The 20,795-nt window shown below is 38.8% G+C and overlaps 1 long non-coding RNA gene across 3 annotated transcripts in view; it reads right to left on the bottom strand.

Annotated features, from left to right (window-relative positions):
* Positions 1-315: 315 nt before the first annotated feature.
* The window catches only part of LOC125697346 (uncharacterized), a 66,146-nt gene continuing 45,666 nt past the window's right edge, over positions 316-20,795 (bottom strand). Inside the window, exons 1-3 of one of the 3 annotated variants that reach the window (XR_007378761.1) lie at positions 2,473-2,568; positions 2,214-2,298; positions 316-398 (exon numbers count right to left, since the gene is read on the bottom strand). This is a non-coding gene — a long non-coding RNA (uncharacterized LOC125697346). Of the gene's footprint in view, positions 399-2,213; positions 2,299-2,384; positions 2,569-20,795 lie in introns of those variants that run through there. The other 2 variants (XR_007378762.1, XR_007378763.1) reach the window with 2 other exon arrangements.

The following is a 20,795-nucleotide window of genomic DNA, read 5'->3' on the forward strand; positions in this document are numbered from 1 at the left end:
TGATACTGCATGACCTTAACAAAAAACAGACTCAATAGTTTGGCCTGAAGAATACAGTAAATACTAATAACAGACAGGAAACTCAGGTCGGGTCTGAGAAGAAATTCAGATGCCATGGTGCTGGAGATTACTGCCCAAGTGTTGGAGTGTCCTGCCATTCATGGGACACGTGGGGAGAACTGGTGGGGAAATCCAGGATGGCTGAAAAGGGAGCACCTTGGAATGGTGCTGCTGAACAACATTATTCAGTACTGGAATTTAGCAGAAACATTCTATTTAGGGTATCAGAATATGCACTGATCAGAAACGGCTACTTGCCTTCAGCATGTTGCAATCACTTGGCCTTCTCATGTCATCCAAAGTTGCAGTAAAGATAAGCAGCAGCTCTTATAATGTTTCTGATTGGAAAAAAAGAGACAGATCCATTTTCAATACAGGGATTTGTCACTCAAAATATCATTTAGGGAAATAATTAAAAAGATATGGAATTAAAAATTGATTTTACAATCTGTGTGGTTTATTTGCCTAGTAAGCATTATCTTTCTAGATCAGATTCCCAGGTTTTGTTGTGGATGCAGTTTCCACAAATTCCAGTAGATTCATCCTGTGAGCATAGGGCAGCCATCTTCATCTCCACACATCTCCTCTTGCACATTGTGCACAGAAAGGACTCTGGCTATCAAAATTAATAAAATAAGCCTTCTAAACTTAAAAATAAAATAAAATAAAATAAAAATCCCTTTCTAAAAGCAAAGACAAGGGAAAAAAAGGAAAAAGGCTATTTTACAGAAGCATGAAGCATATTATTATTCTCCTGGCTAAATCTGCTCTAGTCAGATAAGGGTATTACACTTCGCTATGCACAAACAGAGTTGGGAATTTTCATGGTATAAGGCATGTTGGAGTAAGAACTTGGCACATGAGAGCATTTGTTATCAGAAAAGCCAGCTTCTTTATTTACCCAGCAGGTTGTGGTTACAATTTGCCTCATCCAAATTACATGCCAGACAGTACTAAACCAAAAATATACAAAAATGCCAGTGTATATAGAAGAGTATTAACAATTGAAACATATACTGCTACATAAATTAAAGTAAAATATATCTATATCATTTAGAGATTCAAACAATTTCCATGAGAAATTGTAACATTCACTTTTTTCCCCGATATGTATTCAAGAAATTCAGCACATGATCCATTACTACAACCTTCTCCCAACACATTTTCTTAATGGATATTAATCAAAAGGAGCCTTCCTTGGTTGGAAATTGCTATCCAGACATTAACACCTGAATTACCAATCTTATATATTATTACATATCTTATACATATATATAATATTATACATACTACATATTACATATATTATATTATACATACATATATATAACATATATTATAACATTCCAAACCAAGAAAAAGGACCACACCACTGTATTTAAAGTGACAACCTGAGTCAGGATTTCTAAATTCTATCCCTGATTCTGTCACCACCTTAACATTCAGCCATTAATAAGCCACTAAATTTCACCACTGTACCACAAATACATTTGTGCAGCAGTATCATAATCAAATTTTGCAAATATCTTCCAGAAACACAAGTTTTACTATTAATGACAACACATACATCTCTCCTTGCTCTAATTTCAGACCGCAGTTATAAAAAATGAGTGTTATTTCTTTCATACCTGTCACAGGACTGAGTTTAATTTACTAATGCTCATGGGAGTGTCCGAGATAGCCAAATAGAGAATATGGATAAATGCAAATACTTCAGATCATCAGAAACACTTAACTGAACTACTATCCCAATACATAACTTAATTAATCAAATTAAAAAAAAAAAAAACACACTATTTAACAGGAATATGGTACATTAGGCAAAGAACATTCATAAAAGCTTTCATTTTTATATGCTTTAAAAAAATGCATAGGTATTTATCTGTGCATATACAATAATGATTATTTTCTTAATAATATTGCACAATTACGTTGCCGAAATCCTTTGCTCATTTTCAAAGTAACTTCCCCCTATCTAAATGAATTTGAAATAACTGAAGATGAACATTATTTTTAAGTATTCGGCACGAAGTTTTTTGCAATTTACAATGCAATCAAGAGCTTTTGCTAGATCAGATCAGCCAACTACAATTTTGAGGGTATTGACTACTTACACATATAGAAAGGTTATTGTAATATCTGTTTGCACATACCCATCAGAAAAGGATTGAGAAGGTTTCAGCATCCCTTTGTCAGTGAGATTAATGACTGCCAGGTAGCAAGTTACATCACAAAGACCTGAAAACATGGCAGAAGAAAAGTTACAAAATAATAGTAGTACAGTTGTCTTCTAAACTGATACTTTTCATTAAAAACAAACATACACCACAAAAAGAGTGAGCATGTTACAGATATAGAAGTTATTCAGTGAAATATCCACGTTTTTAAATATATCTATCTTGAAGTACATACGACACTCCTGTGGAAGAAATGACTCTACTGTTAGTCCCAACGATGTACTCAATGTCAGCTGTGTGTCGGCCAATCAACTCCCGCCTTCCTTTCAACATGCACTAATTGTACTGGTGTGTTTGACTTGTTTAAACAGCAACAGTAATTAAGCCTCAGCCACACACAGCTGCACTTTTGGTACACTACCCAATACACAGAGATGTGTTTTAACTGACTAGGACTCCAGGAGCTAAGCGAACTCCATTAAGGTCTTTTCCCTGAGCCCAGTGCCTCCTCCCAGAGGTCAGGGCTTGGGTCCAGTGTGGCACAGGCTGGCCCAATTCCTGCAGCCCTCAGTTAGGCCAACAGCAGGGCCCTGCTCACAAGGGACGCTCTTCCTTCCTCCTCTTTGTGTTAGGAAAATATCCTGTCACTTTAAGAAATGTTCACAGAACTCACGGAGTGAAAAACACTGCTAACCTTTGAAAACTAATTATTTCTGACAGCATTCTAGAGTTGTTTAAACAGACAAACAGAGCTATTACCCGAAACAGCTGTGCTGGGGTGCTGCCTGTGCCTCAGTTGCCCTTCCTGCCCTACATGGACTTACTTGCACAGGGGTCTTTGCACGGCACAGAACCACTGCATTGCTCTTCCTCCCTGCCACCTGCTCAGCACACCCTGCTGGCAGCCCTCGTGCAAGCAGCACTCCACGTGGGCTGTGCCTCACACCGAGGCCGGCCAGTCCTGCAGCGTGAGCGCCGAAGTTCACTCTGTGCCTTGAAAGGCGAGTGATTCTAGCAGCAGTCTGTGCAGCCTGTGGCTGCATCAAGGAAACAAGTTCTAAAGCTGAGGAGCCCAACAAAGCAGTGAAACCTGATTTTTGTAATTATGTACAGCAATTACACAGGAACCAATGTCTTTTTATGTCAGGAGACTGATTAAAAGCCAGATTCATTACTACTTTCCAGTCGTTTCATACTTTGGTGAACAATTTTAAAGCTTTGAGAGAACAAACACTCGCAATTTCACTTTGAAAGGTTAAGACCAAAGGGAATTGACAGCTGAGGCAATAACTTTATTTTCTGAAAAAACATACATTCTATGAACTATCATTAGATCTGTGGGAATAATTGATTCATCGGTCTACCAGCCAAAAGAAAAGAAGAAAGAATTCATTTTTGGTTGTCAGCACCTCCTCTGCATAACAGTGGCAGTGCAGCAGAGACCATGGTCGAGGCAGTGGCTCCACATGCATGGTGGTGGTGCTAGACCCTAAGTGCCAGCTCTCAGAAGCGGTCTGCATTCGCCAAGCAAGGTGGAAGGATGCAGCTTGCTTCACGTTGTTGACAGGCATTTGTAACTGAACTGAAGCCAAATCTGTTTCATGCTCAATTACTAATAGTTTCTCAAGCATTGTTAATGACTGAGAACTGCATGTCCCCAGTCTTCAGCTGCTCTTTTTTTCCACATTTCCCCTGATATTGCCTGATAAGGAAGAAGACATTACGTGCTGGAGCCAATCTAAAGACCATGGTCACCTGTACAGATTAAACTTCACCTCTCTTAGAAGGGGGGGGGAAGCCATCAAATGAAAATTCCTGATTTCATAAGAAAAGAAGAGCAAATGACCGTGACTTCTGTATTTATTGATATCTTCTCTAAATGTTGTCATGCTTTCCTCAATGTAACCCATTTCTTTTCCACGTTAAAACATCAAACACAGCCACAGCACTTCAGAATACTTCTCTCAGCACATAAGGGAGGAGTCTTTCAGAATGTTAACCCAACAAATACAGAAATCTTGGTCCTTCTCTCACTGCATTTCTTATCAATATAACATGTAAACAGCAACTGACGCTCAATACAAAATCATATTCATAATATAGACTATGAAAGCATATATTTTGGGTTGGAGGAATCCCAGGCATCCATACAGACAGGAAGGAGCGGTTCTGTGGAGAAGAACCTGGGGGTCTTGATAGATTAAAAGCTTATTAAAGCATCTATTTTAAAAACATGAGCCAGCAGTGTGCCCTTGCAGCTAGGAAAGCAAACAGTATCCTGGGCTCCATTAGAAGAGAGGTGGCCAGCAGGGACAGGGAGATAACCGTCCCCCTCTACTCTGCTCTTGTAAAGCCCCATCTGGAGCACTCTGCCCAGGTCTGGAGAAAAGAAGGCTGAGGGGTGACCTCATTGCAGCATTTCAATACCTAAGGGAGCCTACAAACAGGATGGGAATCAACTCTTTGAAAGGGTAGATAACAACAGGACAAGGAGAAATGATTTTAAGTTAAGGAAGGGAAAACTTAGGTTGGATGTCAGGGGGAAATTCTTTACAGAGACAGTGGTGAGGTGCTGGAACAGGCTGCCCAGAGAGGCTGTGGATGCCCCGTCCCTGGAGGTGTTCAAGGCCAGATTGGATGGGGCCCTCGGCAGCCTGGTCTAGGATTAAATGGGGAGGTTGGTGGCAGGGGGGTTGAAGATTCATGATCCTTGAGGTCCCTTCCAACCCTGGCCATTCTGCGATTCTGTGGTTCTGTGATGTTATCAGTATCAGTTAAATAAAACAAGGATTAAAAAACACTGTATGATGTATTGCATTAAAAGCTTCCCTTCAGCCTTCCATAAAATTCTCCATCAGCACTGCCAGACATAGGAATTCTGGCTCAGCTTACATATAACTTTAACAGTCCTTTACAGAAGCACAGGAAGGAATAATCTGCAAATTAGTTCATGTACTGCACAAGAAATAAATCATCCTGCTTAACTGCATTAGTGCAATCCCTAAAGCTACATGATGTGCAAACGGTATTAGCACCCACCCCACACATTTTAAAGCAGAAATATTGGTTAACCTTGCAAATCAGCTGACAGCTTGGGATGCAATAAAAACAATACGTATACACACAGAACAGAACACCAAACCAAACCAAACCAAACCAAACAGAAGCCAAACAACAAGGAAAAACATCACGCACAAAACTGAACTACCATCAGCAGGCTCCTCATAAGGCCAGACAAGACTGGACAAAATGATTTATCACAGCCTACAATTAAATGGTTCATTTTTTTCAATTTCAAAATTGATTAAAATCTGATACTGGATTTTGTGACAGTGGGATGATTAGGACTAAGGTCACTGTCCAAAGCTAAAATGTTCTATCTGGTCTTAAAGTAAGGTAGGTAATTTATCCTCATTTCATAGAAGCCTCTACTCAAAATAGCCTGAACTTCTGCATGGAAAATATACGTTTATCATCTAAATGTATTTTTCTACTAGTTCTAGACATGAAAGGAGGAGGATTATTGAATCTTATGGGTGCAGTTTCATGATCTCGTTAAATCAAAGCATATCTACGTTGCAGAAATAATATAAAATTCTATTTTTTCAATTGTTTGCTTTCTAATAAGAAGTTGGGGGTTCACCAGACATATAACAAAGGAGACAGAGAGTTACAAATTGGCAAAAAATAGGGCACAAAGTGGGAAAATCCTGTCACAAAAGTAAGAGTTTGCCTAATTCATATTAATTTCGTCATAGACATATCTGAATTCATCACATATTTCATTGATTTTTCTCTATCTTGTGGAGGGAAAAGACTTCAGAAGCAACATCAAATCTAGAAAAAATTTGGTAAGGATTCCTAGTATATGCTCACTAAAAAAACTCATTCTTCTCAGAATAACAGATATGAAGCTACTTATTCATTGACCATGAGATAAAAATGCAATTAAAAAATTCCCTTCATCAAGATCTTTATGCAAATGTGTACATTTCTAAGTCTTTTTGTAGTCTTAATTACATGTCGACCATGAATATAAAGACATCCCATGGGACTGTGAGTCTCATATCCAAAAATAACTTCTCAAATTGCCCAAATGTATTTTTATTAAGTTATTACTAACATTTAGTAAATTTGTAACAGCTGCATACATTTTGCCTTTGAACACAGTCCATATTCATTTAAACATACTGTGAACATATTGACAGAGGCTGTTAGGATTAAAAAATGAATGGCATCTCAAATTTTGCGTGGACACTGCTTGCAATAGGGAGTTTGGCCCAAACTGTGATGAACTGCTCTAATCCAGAGGGGCTAAGCTCCCTACCCACAGTGCAGTACCAATATAGGAAAAGTGTCCTGAAATGTAAATTAAACACATGAATTTTTAAGTGGGACATGTCAGGTCAGAAAAGCAGCAAGAAGTGACTCAAAACAATAAGCTGTGTTTGATGCCATTCTAAGGAGAAAAAGAAAAGGAGGAGAGTGTTACAGAAACAGTGGCTTGTACAAGATGCCTGTTACTGCTTTGTCTAAGTCACAGGCCACTACTAGGTGAGGCTGAAGAAGAAAGGAGAGGACGCAAGAGCATTAGGTGATGCAGGTTTGCTCCTAGAAGAATTTCATGTTTCCCAAGGTTTTTTTATTCCAGCGTACATTACAGACAAAAATCTAAATCCTATTCTAACACACTGCTTGTTTTCAAGGAAAGATAGAAACAAAGCTTGTGAATACAATGTAAATATGCAGATTTATTTACAGAGATAGATGCTCACCCGGCACACTAAATTTATCCTACGTGGCATCATAACTTCAGGTGAGTGGTTGAACATCAACCATACCTGTCAATGATGTTGATTCATGCAAGCCCATAATCATAGGGCAACAGAGTGAAAATGCACTGTATTTTCAACTGCAGATTGTTTATTCCTTCTGCCTCGCAATCTTCATCCATTAGCATGGAAGCGTGTAGGGAGTTCAAGATATTATTTGTTCATCTCCAAAGTCTCCTTACCACCAGTATAAAAATAAATAAAATTGATCAGTCTTGCTTCAGTTAACTTTTCATTTCTAACTGCAGTGATGAGTACTCAAATGCAGCTGGGTTCTGGTCCCCCCTGCAAATCAACCAGCTGACTTTATTGCGTTTTAGCTCAAGATCACGGTGACCAAAAGATTGAACACAGCAGGTATCTTTCCATTTTGATTCACAGAAAGGCAACAATATTTAAAGACTAGGATACAGACTGACTAAAAGTAATTAAGCTATGGCTTAGGTGAAAAAGATGGCAATTCTATGGAAAATTCAATAGAATAAAAAAGGCCCAGTAAAATACTACACTTTATTATCCAGCGAAGGAGTCTTCCTGAGAAGATCTCCTAGTTTTTGTCAGTTGCCCACCATTTTTTTGCTATTCAGAAAACATGCTGCTTTTTGAAGACCATGACTAAAAACTTTAAAAATGCGCATATTATATTTTTTTCCACTATTCAGTATTCATCTGCTCTCTTCTCATTTCCCCAACCTTTTCTCCTACAGCAGCAGCTGCTCCCCAGTCAACTGCTCAGGTGTCATGCAGCTCACTTGGTAAATCAATAACACCACAGCTTGAAAGATGGGCTGCGATGCATGCTTTTTAGGGAGCTGAACATATGGAGGAGCCATCAATATAAAAAGCACTCAGGCCAACAACTTCCACACTGCATAATAATATCAAATGACCATTACGATCAAGTGATTTGACTTCACTTTCAGACTGCTTTTTTTGCTTCTCCTCCTTACTGTAGATCCAAAAAGTTCATTTCATTCTGTTATTTTTAATAGAAGAAAAGGTCAGTCTCAAAACTTTCCTTCATGTCAATATCTGTAACATAAAAGTTATTTTTCCCCAAGTCTTTAGTTCTTCTATTTAAATGCCAGTATAATCCAAAGCCTGCAACAAGGCAGTAAGAGCATACATGAGAACTGTCCAAAACTGGGCCCTTCTTATGCCTGCACATGTCTTCACTTAATCCAAATTGCTGCTACTGAAAGAGCCTTTGAAACCCTGCCTTAAACTACAACATCAGAGCTAGCTTCTAAAATATCTGAAGAAGCTTCGTCTTGCTTGTGACACATATTTTCTTTTTCCCTCTCTGCAGTTGGGCATAATGCAGCTGCCATTCTCTTCACTCACTTTCCTATTGCAAGGAAATGTTCTTCTGAGAAGGGTTAGCTTGATCGGTATTTAAACAGAATGAAAGATACAGTGAAGCTCATAGTGGGAATACCATTCTTCAATAAAAGACCAGGTTCGATCATCTACTATACTACACTGTACAACCACTATAGCTTTCACTGTCCTTTTGTACAGCACAATTTGGCACAGGTTAAATTTCTTCAAATATCAAATCTCTGGTTCTTGTCCAGTTATGTGTTCTATTATATGCTCACAAGCAATTACAGTCATGCAAAGAGGAAAACAGTAAGTATCCCAAAGTGATGGGATCTCCTTCTTTAATCTTCAAGACTACTGAGGCAAGAACAATTCCATCCTACAGTGCTCACAATCCTCCAACAAACCCCCAGCTAAATCTTCCAAACCCGTCACAGCCAGCACTAATCTCGGCTCTTCCTGGTGATAATTTCCTGTAACTTCTATCTAGCAGATATTTTAACACTTTCCATTACATCAATGTTGTGAGAATTAAAATATACTCAAAAAGGCAATGGAAACAAAGACTATCAATTCACAAAAACTTTGCTGATTTATCATTAGCTCCTACTAATTTTTTAGTTCAGTTCTTTTGGTGTGTGTTGTTTTTTTCCCCACTTGATCCATTTACTTCATTTCTGACAGAAACAGAGCTGTAAATTATCACAAAATTTCACAAAACCTAATGAACAGAAACTCTATAATGCTGATATCACATCTTATTTTAAGGACAAAAAAAAAAGTACCTAACACGTTACCTCAAAGAACATAAGCATAATTAATTATTTTATTAGTTGATAGTTGGTTTGTAATGTAAGGTTTGACATTAGAGCAGATCTACATTGTTGCATGTGATTTGCTCAGTAATGACTTACACTGGTCCAGGCTTGAGTCACTTTGTGTCCGTTTTGGCTGAAGTGTAGTACATGTAGCCTTAATGCTACCTGCAATATCCACTGAATGGATTCCGTTAGCAGAGCAGAGAATGAACCTGGCCCTACAATTCAAAATTCAAGTATTTTGCTGTCATATTCATTGATCAGTACATTTTGCATAAATACAAAATTATATGCATAGATTATGGAGTAAAATTCTGACTTTTCCATAAGCGTTAGCCCTTATACTCTCAGATGTGAGGACGTGATAATTTGCTAGCAATTTACATCAATACCAGAATCAACAGATGGACTTTCCTAAGCAGTAGAAAGGAAGAATGGCTGAGCTGGAGTGCATTGCAGTCCCCAGAACTCAACAGCAAGTGCAGAGACAAGAAGAGAGAAACCAAAATCAAAATATTTACAAGTCAGCCTCTCCCTCAAAACACCTGGGGACAGAAAGAGTTGTGTGAGTCTGTCTTTGAGATGCAGTTTGGCCTTCAGAGAAAACATCAGACCATGTACCTTTTCTAAAGCTACTACTGTATGAAGACTCTAGTCCTAATTATTCCTTCTCATATTGCTTTTTTGTTGTTAGTTGTTTTTTATCCATTGTTATTTTTTTTTCAAAATTAAAAAAGCAGACCGAAGTTGCATACTTTTTCCTTCCTTTCAGTTTTGCTTTGAATGTTAATGATGAGAGGCTTTTCTGCATGCTTATTACTTCTGCTTCCTCCTGCCAGGGTTATCTGCCAGTGGCATCACTGAGCTACTTCAATCTAGGTTTCCCTAGGTCCTGCAAATTCCCAGCATATCAGAGGTTCAGATAGCTAAGTTACCCCACTTGACCCTGCAATCAGCAAACAAAAACTGGAGGTTTAAAGAACACTAAGATACTCAGTTGGTCCTACGCGCTTATTAGCAAAGCTGTCAGATCAGACCCTCTCATTACATGTTTTAAGACTTTCAACTCTATACTTCATCATGAAAAAAAAAATAAAGAAAATCTAAGAATATCCACTAATTCAGGTTTTTTATTTTCTCCATACAGTGCACACAGCACTGGCTAACAGCACCAATGAACATGCACAACTGCTCTGCTAATATTTCAGAGAAGAAAAAGGGTGTTCAGCACCAAAGATTCTACTTCATTAGCCTCTGTCAGCAAATGTGATCTGAGCTGCTGGTATCGCACGAACATCAGAGCTGCTTGTTGTAGCTTCAGAAAAATATCAACTCCATAAAGGGTTAATGTTTAGCTCATACTCAAAAATGGATCCCTGAGACCTGCCTTACATTTACAACTGCAGTTTAAATTTCACTACCATTCTATGTGGAATAAAAACTAATAAGAATGTGTATATGCTGCTTTCAGACACCTGAAGCCACGTTTCTTAGAAAAGATCATTGCGTTTCTGCCTGTTGCAGTGCTGCCGTCAGTGTGCCAAACGCACCCTGGATCTTCCCAGAAAAGAACAGTTCCTGCAGCTCCAGCCCAGCAGGTAGCATATCAGTTGTTCTGCACTGATTTATCTGATCAGATGTCAAAAGCTGAATATCAAAGCTAGGCTTCCTCCCCAGCTAACTGGGATGACAGCATTACTCACTCCCCCAGCCTGAACAATTCAGAGCACCAGAACATGCTGGTCCCAGAGCAAGGAAAGGAAAGGATGCATTTATAACTGGAAATGACCGAGTCCTAACAAGAAGCAGAACGATTCCCAGGGAATACATATATTTGCTGGATCAGAAAGCCCAAATTCATGTTACAGAATGTAAAGATAGCCATAGCATGCCATTTATTTCTCCCTTGCTTTCTGGGTAATTTATCTGTCAGAATATAGCAAAGCTAATGGAAAAAAGAATTGCACAAGTATTCTGCTACAGTCTCATGGAAGAGCAAGTCTCCTGTTTCACTTACTCCACTATGAAGAAGAGTAGCATTCAGCAGAACTGCCATATTTCCACATTAGCATGGTGATTTTGTGAAATTAAATAGAAAAATACCAGTGCCATAATATGCCTGTGTTGTGGAGTTCCACCAGCATCTTCCTTCTGGGCAAATAGTGCACCTTCAGTTATGTCAAATTTACAGTTTATTTGTCAAATTTATACTGAATTGTTTGAGTTGGTAGGGACCCTTAAAGGTCATCTAGTCCAACCCCCCTGCAATGAACAGGAACACCTACAGCTCCATCAGGTGCTTAGAGCCTGGTTCAGCCTGACCTTGAATGTCTTCAGGGATGGGGCTTCCACCACCGCTCTGGGCAACCAGTGCTGGTGCCTCACCAGCCTTATTGTAAAAAGCTTCATTGTTATATCCAGTCTAAATCTTCCCTCTTTTAGTTCAAAAACCATTTCTCCTCATCCTATCACAACAGACTCTGTTGAAGTGTCAGTCCCCTTCTTTCTTACAGCCTCCTTTAGATACTGTTCTCTTTGAAACAAAAGGAATTCTTTAGTAGTACTGGGCAATTGAGGGTAGTAAACATCCACCTGAATACTCTCAGTCATCAGAGGTAAAAAAACAGGGAGAAAAATCAAGCAACCAAGAGGCGTCACAAGCAAAAGCAGAGAAAAAGCCAAGCTCTTCATCAGCACAGCCCATTTGGATAACAGCTTCTTTTACATCAGCAGCCAGCAATGGAAGCCTTACATAGCAAGGGAATTTGAAAGAAATCAAACATCAGATTTTGAGGTAAAGAAAGTCCTTGATAAAACAGGCATACTCATCTTGAAGTTAACTCTGTATCACCCAAGCTTAGGCTAAACGTGCAGCCCCTCATCACAGCTGGTACACTGACAATAATCTAAAACAAATTCCCAAACAGCCAGCAGCATTCCTCATTTCAGACAGACCAATCAGCAGAGCAACAGCACTATTTGAAATTATTTACTTCTTCACTAAGATAAATTCTGCCACCTCTTAGAAGTAATCTCTCTCTTTCACTTTTGAAACAGTAGCTCCCGAAATCTAAAAAGACTGACAAAGAAAAAACTTCTGAGTTCTTACTCTGCTTCTGCACACCATTACCTTCTCCCAGCTGGAGCTACCGGGAGAGAGATTGAATCACCCCAGTTGCACTGGCAGCTGAGTTAGATTCACTGGCTTCAGCTGGAGCAAATTAAGACAATGAACAATGAACCTCAGAACTCAGAGTTCTTCTTTTCTAAAATCCATGTAATGAATAGGATCGATCTAACTCATAAACAGAGCTTGGAGTTGATTGCTTTTTTTATTATGCATACAAGAAAAGTTTTAGTGTTGACATTAAATACCTTTTAAGATATTCCTTCTAGAATACTGACCAGAACAACAAATCTGTGGATGTTTAAATAGATGCGTATTACTGTAGGTTTAAGTTCAATCTGTGTGAAATTAGATTGAAAAAATTATAGCTAATTATTATGAATAGCTAATTTGCTCTCATGTTCAGTCAACAGCAAAATTCTAACCTTCATTTAACGCACACTGATGAATTCTCTACCAGGAAGCAAATTCAGGATGTGTTCCAGAGCTTTAACTGATGAAGGACTAAGGTTTGAAATGGGTAAATATTAAAAGAGAAAGGGAGAGAGAGATGGAAAGTAAAAGTCAGGTTTGATTTCTGTTTGCTCTTGTTTTCCCAAATGCCGATGTTTGCAGCAAAGTACTCAATTTTTCCAAGACACAAATAACAAGTAATTAGAATAATTCCTGTTTACTTCTGCTACCTGTGTAGCATTTACAAAAGAAGAAATAGTTCTGCAACAAAGCACAGAGCCCCTCTGCTTCACCAGAATGAATACGGAGGGAGAGAACATGAGCGCTCTGTGGGGACTGCGTATTACGTGAGCTCAGTTACCTCCACGTTTGTGAGGAGGAAAATGACTGCAGAATGCAGTGTGTAAGAGGAAAACAATTCCACAGGGAATGGGCAATGGAAATTCAAGACTAGAAGTGGAGAATAACTACTTAACTACTTAAGTAGTTAATAAAAGCTTGTTATGATTAATAAGATTATCAGAAATAAGATTATTGTTAATATTGCTCTGGTTAAAACCTACAGGTTCTATTCACTTATACTGCAGATAAATCTGCCTTTGGCTTTCTAATAAGTTTAATTCATGGAGAAGCCCTATGGATTTCATTACTTCAGCTATTACATACAACTTTAAAATTAACTCACATGCCTTTTTTTAAAACTCATGTTATCACTTGTATAAAAATCAAGTACTTTGAAACAACAAGATCTGCAGATCTCCTGAATCAAAGCAATTCCCAGCTGTTACTACAGACCAGTTTTGACCAGTGGACTTCTTTAGGTACAAGGTGCCAGGACCAGATGTCCCTGCAGATCACAAGCGGTATTTGCCAAAAGATACTAACCAAGACAGTTGTGAGATCTTTTTATCCAATCAGAGTGGATAGCATTTTTTTTCATGTATGGTCTGTATTACAAATTTTCCTCAAGATAACATCACACGTTTCTAAAGCATGCAGTGTTAAACCAAATTTACAAGAATTTTACCTCCCTTAAAGGAATAAATACAGCTATGCAGTGAGCAGACCTGCTCCTTCTGACTTTAGAACTGTGAGATCTCTTTCATTTCCCAGAGCTATTTAATTCTAATGCCCTGACTTCACATTCAAATGGACAGAAGTTTTCTATTTCAGTATAATATAAATCAATATGAAGAAATCCCATATGGCCAAGGCAACCCTGAGCAGGCAGAAATGCATCACAGCAAGCCTGAGGTGCTCGCTTCAACCCCAAGACAATCTACCACACAGTAGAGTAGAACAAAAAAACCTACTGAAGACAAGAAGCACAAAAGAAAGGTGCAACCCATTTTGCTGATCATTTCAGGTAAATGATCCTTTTGGTGGATCCAGCTTTTTTCACCATTTCAACTAACTCTGGAGCTCAGAGACATGAGTCAAACATCAAATCTAGAACTTCTTAACTGAAGCAACTAAACTTTCTGGTGAACCCAAAGACCAACTATTAAGAGTTACAGAAATCCCTTATAACATCAACCAAGTATTAAAATGGTAAAGGAATTTTGATGTCAACAAATGAAAAATGACATACATGGGAAAAATCTTTCTAACTCCACAAATGAGAGCATATCTTTTAAATTCAGTATTACAATACAGATGGGAGATTTCGGTCTTCTAACAGAAACTTCTGTAAATATTTCTTCACTGCTTGACAGAACGAAAAGATAACCTCTGAAAGAACAATTGGAAAAAGACTAAAGAAGCTTATGCAAAATAATTTTACAGTAGGTGACCAAACCTGATGCTGTGCAACCAGAAATCACTTACAGGTCAATGATAGAGGCACAAATAGAACACAGTTTGTCAGTCTTGTGTGCACACCTCTATGAACAGGGTAAATGAGCAGTTAGGTTTACATGGAACATTTGGGCAAAATCTCCTCAGAATCCATACAGACTTACAAGCAGAGAAGACTGCAAATGTTACAGCCTGCCATGAAGATGAACGACAGGATGCACTTTGCTCACACTCTCATTTTTTTCCTTTATTTATTACCAAGCAGTGACAAGTCCACATTTCTTTCTAGCCTAATTGGGAAGGCTTGGAGCCTTTGACTTATAGCTAAAAGTAGTTGAGAATACTGTTCAGCTTTTCTCAAGTTTTCAGAAAACATACTAAAGAGGCTTTCTGCTTTTCCTCCTCCAGAATTCATAGAGCCAGTTCCTGATCATTTTCCCCACTCTCATCTTTCTTCTAAAAAACTCTTTTTGACATATTTTGTGGTTTTGACCATTTTGAAAAGCATTTTATTTAAGACATACCATAACACTTTTTCTCTCTTGTTCTAGCAAATAAGTGAGGTGTTCTTAGATGAAAGACATGCAAAGAATTTACAATTTGGTTATTTCCACATCTCAATACACTGGCAATAAGAAATGGTGAAAATTGTGAATTTTGCACCAGACAAGAATCTGCTACTCTTGTAGCATGTATTTTTCTTCAGCTAGGGAAACACACATCTGTGTCCTTGTGGCATATCTAAAGGACCATATAAACAGGAATAATAGGTTTTGCATATTTCTGTTCACTGCATCTATACAAATATTAATTAATAAAGCTTATTATCTGAAAGAAGTTGTTTAACAGTAATTTAGTGAAGTGTATAGGATTCTGGGGTAGTTCCATTCTTCTACTTACAACCAAATAGCAACGTGAATGCATACTTAAAAAATTAATAAATTAATATTTTTCTCAGAAACACACATTCGTATCCATGCATTGTATACATATCTTGAAACCAGAACTTGAACGTTTCTCCATTTGTGCCAGCCCTTCATATACAAAGAAATCCTACTTAAGTTATTTTCATGAAGCACCACTGCACCTATTGATCACTGTTTTCTGTGGGCATCAGTACAGAAAACGTTGCTTCTTTGGCAGAAATTTCTTCCAAGGATAATTCTCTTTCTCAAAGGGAACCTAGTAAATAATACTTTTGCCTCTTTTCCTTCATGACACAGGTCTTTCTGAAACCCTAACCTGTTTCTCATGATAGTAATATCACTGAAGTTGATTTTTTCCCCTTATCCAGATCAGACTCAGCTGATAAAGAACAGGAGAGGAAAACAAACAAAAACCAACATTAACAGCAACAACCCCACCTACTACCACGCAGGTAAGGGTTCTGCATTCCAACTTGACATAGTACTCTAGTTTGAAAATGACCAAATTCAGTCAGAAATAGTTTCTCCATTTTCAAAAACAAATTTGAGGACTAGAATTTTGTTCTTGCAGAAGTTATCCAACAACTTTGAACCCAACTCCCTTGTAGTAGGCGACACTCCCTGCACAAAACCAGTTAGAAATGGTTACTGCACAGAAGTCACCTGTACCATATAAAAGAGAAGTATGGGATCAAGCTTCACTGTTAAGTATAAAGATCACTTATTAGATGTGCATAACAAACATAAGGTAGCTAAATGCATGCATATTTCCTTTCTTCTGTAGTAAATACAGGCATGCTCACACAATGGGACTCTTGAACAACTTCCATAGCATTTATACTGTCAATCAGTCCTATTTGATTTCATTCACAGAACTTTGAAAATAGACAGCCAAAAAAAAGCAGCCTTATCTGAGTTATCAAAATCTCAAGACAGATAACGAATGTGTAAAGACTTTGCCCTCCCTTGCACCTACATAGTACACACAGTCACACTGTAACGTATAGTTAGAAAAGATTTAAAAGGTATCTGTTTTCTCCAAAGACTAAGAAGATAGCCGAAAGGCAGAGTTGAAGCTGGCCACTCTACATGTCAGCTTTCTGCACAACATATGCAAACCATCCCTGTAGCTACAGGACAACTGATGAAAGCTGAAAGTCAGCCTTCCAGCTAAAAGCAAACCTTGTTGGGAAATTAGCTAAGAGGGACACAACAGCTGCTACAGCTGTCTTTATCATGTGCCACTCTATTAATTTGTTAGTGAAAAGATGCCATACCAAAGCAGAGTAATATTAAAACCACACAGAAGAGAAAAAGTCCCTGGATTCATTTCTGATCACACACCAGTTTCATGTTGATACCAGCCAGATTAAGTCTACAAATCCAAATATCATCAGGCTTCGCAAGTTTTTCCTCCTCATAAGAATAATATTTATTCTTAACAGCTAGATTTAACCTAAGTTATTCCTTTGCTCATACTTGACGGTTAGCCTTTATATATAAATAGAAAGATTTAATCACAGATTATTCAAATTCAAAATATGTCATATTCCTAAAACAGAGCTTCAAAGCTAGGAACAGAGCTAAGACATATACTTGGTCATTTAGCACACTTACATTTGCTCTCTAAACTAAAGATGCATGAGTTGTTCTGCTGCTGTGATGTTACTGGATTCAGCCACATGCCTACACCTTGCGAATAATCCATGTTTTCTGCCAATGTTGCTTTTTTCCACTTGTCAAGAATTCAGCTGCTTTGTCTTAATAAGTCAGTTGTTAGTCCATTCTCAAAATAAGGACACTAAAAACAACAGGGAATTCCTCAAAAACAAACAACCATTAAAGACAAATGCTACGCTGGATGTACCTACAGAGCTGGTGAGTTTGAAGCAAATCGGCTTTTCTAAAAGTGAACCTACTGTCCTCGTAAGAGGTACAACAAATGCTAGGAGGCAGAATGACAAATAAAAGACTGTCCATCTGTCAGTGAACAACAGTAAATGTAATTGCAACTCTGCTGTTACAGAAAAGGATTTTCTGTTTTATTTACTCCACTGTGTAAACAGAAGTCAGAAATAAATATTTTAAACACTAAACAACATTCACATTTCTTGTGCAGCCCATCCACTTTTCACCCTAGCCTCCTTTAGAAAAAAATCATGCAGAGAACTGCAGTCAAGCATAGGAGTTACATAGCCTTCATTTCATCAAACAAACAACAAAAAAATCACACTCATTAGAGCTATGTATAATATTGACCTCCTACCCAAGGATATTATAAACTTTCTCTTTAAAGTTACTACTGACCATGTAATCTTTATGAAAAAAATATTATCAATGATGTGCAAATGTTCTGTAACATCAGATCTGCAGAAGTCTCCACACAGTTGATGGGTTTGGATGGAGGCTGTTAGGCAGTTGGGTGGTGCTTGCTCAGTGGCTTTGTGGGACCCAAGGCACGGGGCTGAGGAAGGTCAGGGGCAGCTGTAGAACGGGCTTGCCATGGAACATCTCTGTGTGACAGAAGACAACCATAATGTTTTCAAGTCCTGTCTTTTACTTGTATGACTGCAATTACAGGATCACTCATCACTCTGTGTTGGACTTTCATAAATATCTGAGATACTGAAGCAGCATTTCCTTCAACGTACTTACTGCATATATCATAACACATGAGACCATAATCCCTGCTATTAGAGAAGGATCTGGGCTTCCTCCAGAGCTGCCATTCAGTCAGACGCTCCATGGGAGAACAAGAAAAGGCCAATGGCTTACTGGGGTGCATTAAAAAGAGCGTGGCCAGCAGGTCAAAGGAGGTGATCCTCCCCCTCTACTCTGCCCTGGTAAGACCTCATCTGGAGTACTGCGTCCAGTTCTGGGCTCCCCAGTACAAAAAAGACAGGGATCTCTTGGAAAGAGTCCAGCAGAGGGCCACGAAGATGGTGAAGGGCCTGGAGCATCTCCCCTATGAAGAAAGGCTGAGTGAACTGGGTCTGTTCAGCCTTGAGAAAAGGAGACTGAGAGGGGACCTGATCCAGGTCTATAAATATCTAAGGTGTGGGGGGCAGAATGGCGAGGCCGGACTCTTTTCAGTGGTGAGTGGAGACAGGACAAGGGGAAACGGCTGGAAACTGGAGCATAGGAAGTTCCGCACAAACATGCGCAAGAACTTCTTTACAGTGAGGGTGACGGAGCACTGGAACAGGCTGCCCAGGGAGGTGGTGGAGTCTCCTTCTCTGGAGATGTTCAAGACCTGCCTGGATGCCTACCTGTGCGACCTGCTGTAGGGAACCTGCTTTGGCAGGGGGGTTGGACTCGATGATCTCTGGAGGTCCCTTCCAACCCCTACAATTCTGTGATTCTGTGATTCTGTGAAGAGCCCATACAGCCGTACAGCCCCTCCCACTGTAACTCACCAGACACACACTAGTTCAAGATAAAAAGTAAACAGCCCAGATTCTTCTTGTGAACAGAAATGTCACTTCAGAAGAAGCATCAGAAGGAATAAAGGGATTGGAACAGTCCAAACATCCAGCCATGTCTTTCTGAGAGTTACATATACTTCAGAGAGGGGTATGACCTGAACTGTTGTTCAGAGGGCCAGTTGGGAGGGCAACAGAAGGCAGCACAAGGTAGGAGAGGACACAGGGCTGGCTTTTCAGCATATGGCCTCAAGTCTTCCATGAGCAACTGAGCCCAGGTACATCTCTGGCAGCCTCTAGAAAAAAATCTGTTCCTACTGACCCTGTCAGAATAAACAAAATAGAACTAAATTAACTAAACCTGTTAAGAGACATTTAAGACATTAATGAAGGATACTTCCTGATGTTGTGTGAGATTTACGCCAGGAGCTACAGCTTCCACCTCACACCCTGCTCTCTCTCCCCCTCCCACAGCCCAGCCCCACACCACTGCTTAAAGCACAGATGCTCTCCCAGCAGCATGTTGCTCTGCTGCCAGGTCCTCTGCCTTTCTTGCTCTGCCACCAACTGCACCCTTCTGGGGGACCTTCTCCTGCTTCTAATATGATGCATCTCTAGTCAGGGATAAAAGCACTTCAGCAGGTCAGCCTGCATGCATGGGAAAAATTGTGTTTGCTAGAGCATGATCAGAAAAGAGGAAGACTGACTGCACACACTAGCCTCACTCTGGAACCATTATATTCCAATTTCAAGAAAAATCTTGCAAATGGCTGTTTCATTTCACAGGAAACACTAAAAGTGTCTTGAAAGCAATTTTGTCTTGTTTCCTTTTCTGGATTTGGCTAGTGAAATGAAATATTTTGAAAATATCTCCCTCATGACACTCATTTAAGAATATCCTCAGCCATTAAAGAAATGTGAGAAAAGGTTGATACATTCTTGTCTCTATTTTGAGCCTTTCTGCACTCCTCTTTCTTTGTTGGTGGCAATGGGCAGTCAAGGCCGGGCTAGGGTGGTGTTCAGCTTTCAATGTGCTCAGGGTATAAACACTACATTTTGTCTCTGCGCAAAGCAGATGAGTCTTCAAACTGGGTATGACCAGCATTATCGTAATGATTTGGAGCGCTCAGAAGCTACATACAAAGCCCTTACTCAGTGTAAAAAATAAATGACTATGTGAAAGGTTTATATTTTTCGGATAATTTTATCTCTTAGAAGGTCTAATGTCTGCTCTTACTGGTAGAGATATTCTCATTTAACTTAAAGTATTTTGCCCTCTTCCAGAAATAAATGAAAATATTTCAAACACTCAATTCCCGTTAAGTGGGAATTATTTCTCGAGGTGCTCAAGTTACTCTTAAAAATGGGAAACTTGACATATTCCCACCTAAGATGTTAACAGCAATTTAACTTCCAGCTAGAATAGTTTTTAAGTACTCCATTTATTGAATGTAAATATAAATGAACCACTGTGTTCACATCAATTCAAACCAAATACTTTGGAATTAGCTCTTTGTATTGCAGTAAGTTATCCTGCATTCCTTATTAGCAAATTTAAGTGAAGCATTATTACTTTCTCTCTGAAGATCCTTTTCCATCTGTATGTTCTATGGCGTTCTCTCCTACACGATACATTTGCCTTTCATAAATATTCATACACCTAGAAAAACACTCGAAGACCAAAGTCAAAAGAAAATGAACCCAAGAAAACAAAATTCATTAAAATTCATCTTAGCAAAAGAATGAGAGGATAAACACAACATTATTAAAGAACGTGGTAATAACACAGTGTTTGTGATTTCTAGCTCTTAAAGAAGTAGTTGAAGAAGCTTTTTAATATAATTGCACAGAGAAATGCAG

Source organism: Lagopus muta, chromosome 9 (assembly GCF_023343835.1).
Source record: "Lagopus muta isolate bLagMut1 chromosome 9, bLagMut1 primary, whole genome shotgun sequence".
NCBI lineage: Eukaryota > Metazoa > Chordata > Aves > Galliformes > Phasianidae > Lagopus > Lagopus muta.